Source organism: Geospiza fortis, unplaced genomic scaffold, assembly GCF_000277835.1.
Source record: "Geospiza fortis unplaced genomic scaffold, GeoFor_1.0 scaffold58, whole genome shotgun sequence".
Taxonomy (NCBI): domain Eukaryota; kingdom Metazoa; phylum Chordata; class Aves; order Passeriformes; family Thraupidae; genus Geospiza; species Geospiza fortis.
This window is the reverse complement of record NW_005054359.1, coordinates 215,501-222,387: the sequence shown is the minus strand read 5'-3', so window position 1 is coordinate 222,387 and position 6,887 is coordinate 215,501.

Sequence of the window (6,887 nt, the reverse complement as noted above, 5' to 3'; positions counted from 1 at the left end):
CTGTCAAAATAACATTGAAGCAGCTAGATCTTGAGTTCACTTGCTACAATCAGAGCAGTTGCATTCCAAGGCTTTGTGTTTGCTGTCTCTACATAGTAATCCAGATGAATTTCCACTGTGCTTGCATGCTTTTAATTGCAAATAGCATCCTGTCCACTGCTACATATCCTGCTTTAGCTTGTAGCCTTTATTAGGTTGTCCTAGTGTAGGAGTTGTGCTGGTTAGCAATGACTCTTCAATGAATTCTGCTGAATCACTGTTAGGTTTGCCTTCAGAAGCTTTTGCTTATATTTGCTTATATACTTTGATACTTAGGTTTTGACATGAGAGGTATTACAGCCATCATCCATGGATCTACATGGCACTTGATAGAAAACCTTTTCAAAGAAGTAATTTTTGTTGCATTTTGCCTGTGATATCCTTTGAAGTGTTGATACCATGGTTTTAGGACTCCTGTGTCAAGCTAGTGAGTCTTGTTGAGAACAAGATAAAGGGAATGATAAGTGAAGACTGAACTCTGTCTCAGTGGGGAAAGAGGGATATTTTCTGAATTATTAAATACATACAAACCTTTCCTCCAGTGAGGACTTACTCTGAACTGTAAGGCAGGATTATGGCTATAAAACTATTAACTATGTTTTATTGTATCATATCATGTAGTGGTAATCCTTGTTTTTAAGGGTAATCTTCCCGTAAAGTAAGAGGAACATGTTTTACAAAGACTAAAGTGTTGTCTGTGTTCTACTCTGCCAGTTTTGTCTCATATTGAATGTTTCCTTAAAGAAAAGGATGAGTTTAACACAGTTCAGTAAAGTTCATCATTTGGAGTCTGCTTTTCTTTCTCAGGTGAAAAGGTAGTAGAGCCTTCAAGTAGTAGAGCTTGAGGTGCTAATTCCTAAAGGAAACTTAACTACTTCAGTTTCCCCCAGCACCCATACGATACAGAGTGCCGCAAAATGAGGAGTATAATGAGTAAACTATGGAACTATGCTGATAGTTACATGCCCTTAAGAACAGTATAATGGTGACCAAGTTCCTCCTTGACCAAGCAGTATAGAATCAGTCTGCAGCCTTGTGTTAAGGCTTGCAGCAATCTTTAAGAGTCTAAGTAGATTTGAGGGAAAAAATTCAATTGCTAATTTTGGAATGATTTGACAGGTGAAACTTTGATATATGTTCTTGGTCTGTTACCTTTGCAAAAGCAGCCTGCTAGTAGAGACTGTGAGGTGAATCTTTGGTCTTAGTTAAATATAAAACCTGCTAATTCTGTGCCTTTGTTCCTGAATTAAGACAGTGGGGACAAGAAAAAATACTTCTAATAAGCATGTGTCTGTATGTAGGTTTTCTTTGTAAGTTTCAAATAAAAAAGAGAGCAGTACAATAGTTTGAGGTTTTACCTTTTTTTTTTCTTTCTTCCTTTGCCCACCCTCTTTTTTCTTTTTTAGATCTCACTTGCTGCTTTATTTTTATCTCATTGCACTGAGGCTTGCCTGAAGTCATCACTGCTGTCCTTAGTTTGACGAGAATGAAAGGGGAAGCAGCCTTACATGACTGAAAAGCTTCAAAAACATTGCAGACAGTAGTTACATCTGTATTTAATGAAAGGGCTTGAGCAAAAGTAGAAATCTGCAGAATGATCTGGCAGTAAGGTTTTCAGCAACAGCAATTGCAGCATAATTTCCCAAAAGGTGGGCAAAGACACTCAAGGGCTTTCCGTGTTTTGAGCTAATTGAGGCCTCTTTGCACTTGTATTTAGGCAGGACCAGAGCTGAGCTTTAGTTTGCAGTCTCGCAGGCAGGGTGGGATGAGCTGTTCTGGTTTCAGTTCAGTGGGGTGGTGGGGATGGTGCTCCAGATGTGAACTCAGAGGCTGCCACCCACCCTGCTGGCTCCCCCTGACCAGCTAGGGAATAGCCCAGCTTTCCCAAGTGGATTCAGATTCAAAATCTTCAAAACTGAATGGTGGTTTTTGGATGTTCTTTTGCTCCAATGCGTACAAGAATTGATATTCACAGAATATTTGTGTGTGTAATATCTTGTTTCTGAAATGACTTGCTGAAAGCCGTGTGTGGGTTTGATTACATATCCTCTCCAGCAGCAGCCACTGTGTCACAGCTCTGGCCCCTACGTGCCATTCCTCTGCTCTCCATGCTGAACTACTCACCATGAGCTGTCCCTGAGGCCTCTCAGTGAAAAGGAGAAGCAAGAAATGAAAGCAGCCTGTTTTGTCTGAAAGGGCTCGGGGACACCCTGCGAGGAACACCTGATGTGGTAGGGCTGATGCAATGCTGACCTCGGGTTGGGGGCCCAACACTGTGCAGAGTAGGATGATCTCTGTAACTGCTCAGCTGTAGCAGGAAAAGTACATCCCTAAATTTAGGCACTCAGAGTTAATTCAGTCACTTCTGAGAAGTCTCAAACTTCAACACTATTCCTACTGAATAATAACTTAAGCCTCTCTTACCACTGGCAAATACCTGAGATGGCTTGGGGGGCGGGCAGTCTCTCCAGCTGGCTGGGCTGCCCGCACCATGCAGGTCACGAGGAATTTTTAGTTTTCATTCCATCAAACCAATATTAGTAATAAAAATAAGACCTGCTGCACAGAAGTGAATGTGTTTCTTATGTCAACACTTTCCCCTACTCTTATTTTGGTAATGTCTTAAGTCGCTCTTTAGAGACAGACTTTATTGGCTGTGCTTTTCAAACAGGGGGGAATACTAAGTACTTGCAACTTAATCAGCTGTATTGCTGAAGAGAGGGGTTTTTTCTCCCCAAGTACATTTATGTCCCATAATGAGCTGGTATTTTATAACTTCTGATGGTAATGTATTCCATATGCCTTTCATCGCTGGGATAAAGAGCTTTACTCCAGAATCCAAAGCAAGTGGCTGTGGGTATTTATTTAATAAAGTTTGGAGTCTCTGCACCAAGCAGGATGTCAGTGTGTTGTCTACCTAGAGCTTCCTTAGGCTGCTTGTGGTGAGATCTTAGTTCTTTAACATCATGGAAAGATTACTCCTGTCCCATTCTGCTTCCTATGAGTCCAGGGTAGGTTCTGTGATTCTGAAGACAGTCCTGCTGTTTCAATCAAATTCCTTGCTTTTCTTTATCCTTGTTTCCCTCCCGGACTTGGGAGGAGTTAAAACTGAGAGGAATTCAGCCATGAATATCAAGATAGCCAAATGAGTGGTCTGCTCATAATTCCTTGAGGCATCTCTTCTAATGCCTTGTACAGAACAAAAGTCCTGTTGTGGGGGTGCTTAGGAGTTGCTGTAGTCTTGGAGACTTGACAGGAATGAAAAGTAATCTTTTTATGGTTTCTTGCTAAAATACTCAAACTGCTTTGGTTGGGCTTAGCATTTGAAAAACGTTTTCTGGTATGTGACTCTTCTAGATGTTCTGGCTTATTTGCCTTCACTCTGATCAGTGAAACAATAATTATATTTTAAGTTTTTGGCAGGATTCAAATTTATGTTTCAAGTTGCGAAGGATCATGATTACCATTTTATCTGCATGACTGTTGGCTTTGGTATATTATCACAGGCCCCTGTGAAAACTCGTTTGCTTCCTTCAGGGTTAGTTAAAACTGAAGATTCATCTGTATGTGAACCTCATGCAGCCTTCTAAGTCTTGAATGGGAAGTCTGTAATGCAGATTGAGGAACATAATTTCAGAACTGCTGATGCTTTTACTGAAAACAGTGCTTCCACTGGCACTGTTAGAGGCAGGGTACCTCAAAACCAACAGGTTTTTGGTGGTGATGCTGTAGTTGTGCCATAATTTGTGGTGTTTGATTCATGGCCTGAAGGCATTCTGCTGTAGTCCAAATTGCTCCCCATCTTTCTGTACTCTTGGAAGAAAAAATGTCATTTGCCTTCTGATTTGATTGTTTTCCAGGTCATAGAGAAGGGTGGTGCAGTTCTGAGCCTTTCCCTCGTCCTTCACTCCCCAACCTGGCAGGGATGAGCCCTCTTGCAGGAGACTCTGCCACCTGCTGCTTTCCTCCCTGAAGTGAGGAATCTAAGCCAGCCTTAGATTGCTTCACGCTTTCCAAACCTCATCCCACTTCTGCCGTAGCGGAGCTCACTGTCATTTAAACTTTTCTTGCTTTTATGTTCTCTTGGCAGCTAATACCTGAGCTCTTTAAAGCTCAGTCTGTCCAAGCTTATTTTTTAGTAGGCAAGGCTGCTACTTTTCAAACAGCTTTTGCTCACAGTTACCTGCAAAAAATACTTGGGCAGATTTATGAATCTAGGAATTTAGTTCCACAACTAGCTGGTATGTCCTTGACTAACCTCTGTTTAAAACCAAAATAAGCCAGTAGCTTTTGACTCTTTTCTTCCTCCACTTGCATGATAATAGTATCACAGTGTTTTATCAAATATCAATGATGACAGTCCTTAAGCAGGAAGAAAACTGAATATGTGAGCAGATTGCGTCTCAGGCAACAACATGTGATTCAATATTAAACATGAGCTTTTCAAGTTACAGAATCAGGGAAGAGCCCAGGTTGGAAGGAACCTTGAAAGATCATCTGGTGCAACCAGATGGTTGATTATGTAGTGAAGTAGACAAGAAATGGAAGAGAGAAACCATTTGCTTTAATGAAATTGGTCCAGTGTTTATTTCTGTATGTTCTCATCAAGAACCTTCTGGCTTTCACTTAGCAAAGGACAGTACTTGCTGGGAAAAAAGCACCTTAAATACTTTGAAGGGTTCCTTTGAGTTTAAAGGGTTTGGTGGTTTTTTCCCCCTTGTATTTATAGGAGTAACTGAAGGTTCTTGCTCCAGTAATTTTCTAGTCAAATATGAAGTTTGAGAGAAAATACAGTTCATATCTAACAGGAATACTTCTAGTGATAGCTCTCTTCCAGGTTTTTTAGTAAACCTTTACTAATGATACTAATTGTTATTGTATCTTGTGATTGACAAACTCTGAGAATTTGCATTAAATTTTAGGAACTACTTTATAGAGATCTATGAATAGATTTACAGATCCAGTTGTGCCTAAAATCATGTACTTAGTCCAAGAGGGTCTGGTCCTAGAAAGCAGATTCCTCAGGCATCTTAATTTATTTTCCCCTGTAACTTTTTCCAAGACTAGCTTTTCAGTACCTCTTGTGAAGTGCGAGTGCCTAGTGTGGTAGTCTTTTTACCACTGGACTCGGCAGGATAATGCTACTACTTGATTGTCCCAGAATGCTGTTGTGCTTCCTACCAAGCATCTTGGCTGCAGCACTGTAGCCAGAGCTTATACTCTTTGCTATCCATGATATTCCTAAAAAAATTCTGAGGTTTGGTGTTTTCCAGGACACAGGTCTGCCTAGATTAAGTGCAAATTATGCCCTTTGTTCCTGAATGTTTGTGAAAGTTGCATCATGCAAAATGAGGTTGTCTTCCCAAGAGATTATGTCTTGCAGTCTTAAGGTGTTTCTGTCAGCAGCATGTTCTGCTTTTCCTGGGAAGTTAGAGAGCACACAGTCAGAAAACAGACCTGGGAAGGTGATCATGAAACAAAATTTTAGAGGTGCAGCTGCACACATCCCTTACAGCTATTCCTTATACAGTTGTGCTATTAGTATTTACCAAGCACTTTTTACTCCATTACAGAGATGTGGTTGTTTGTCTGTGTTAATTCTTTAATCAGTGCTTTGTGGCATTCCACACAAGCTAGATAAATTCTCAGTTACATTAAGAACTAAATGTTTCGTATTCCAAATGTAGTATTTGATTCAGCTTTTGTGTTTGTTAGGGCCGAGTTGCTCTAATTTACTCATTTGTGTTCTCTATCAGCAGTCTTGTGGCTTTGCACAGAACGGGTGTCCCATTTCCCTCTGTTAGACAAAGAGTTAATCCACAGCTTCTGTGGCTGGATATGAATTTGCTTGGCAGTGTAACTACTGCTTTCTTGGAGCACCTATTTTTGAATTTGATGCTGATACCTTGTGGGCATTAAAGTTTCAGTGTTTCAGCTTCAAGCAACAGTGATGTTCCTGCAGATCCAAACTGGCAGACGTTGGTAGCCTAAATGCTGGTGTTTATTAGAGCAGAGCAAGGCTTGAGGGTAACTATGCCAAGTGTTGGCTCATTAAATTGGCAGGAAGATTCAAAAAGGCTGCTTTTAAAGATAAGGACAAGAATTGGCATGGGCTAGGCAGGGGTGAGAGAATGGCAGTGAATAGGGCATGTGGTAGGTGTCTTCTATCTTTCTGTAGACAATTTTAAAGCAAGAGCAGACTCATTGAGACAAATGAGCTGTCATGCAAGCAGGAATAGTAGCAAGTTGAAGTAATAGTGTTCAGCACTTGTCACTGCTGGAGATCAGTAGGCACAGCTCTGAAATATTAGTGTTAGAATCAACTCTTTGCTTTTCTGGAGTCCTAATGAGTTATTAATTCCTTGTATTTAGGAATTTTGTAAACATTAGTGTGGGGAAATTAGTGATTTGTCTTTTATCGTGATGGGGAAGCTACTTGAAATTAACATATCCTTTGGTTTGTTTATCCAGGGGAGCTCCCTCCCAAGGTTCATTGACACTGGTGTTCTTACATAAATTTGAACTGGTTTAACCTGAACATGATTAGCTCTTGTCTCTGTTTGCAAAATACTTAGATGTATTTGGATTACTCAAATCTGGGCTGGACTGTTTAGGGTTTGATAGGGTAGCTTGGTGTAGATAAATCAGATTAGAATGAGTAAATTGTGTCTCCCGTTTACATCCTGAAGAGCAGAGTGAGAGATGCTTGTCTTTGTGTTGCCATCGCTCATGATGTTTTCTGTAGAGTAGAATCTTGTTAATAGATTAGATTAGTAGAATCTGAGACATTTAAAGTCATTTAACAGATTTGGTCTAATTGGTAGTTATGCTAATAGCCTGAATTACTA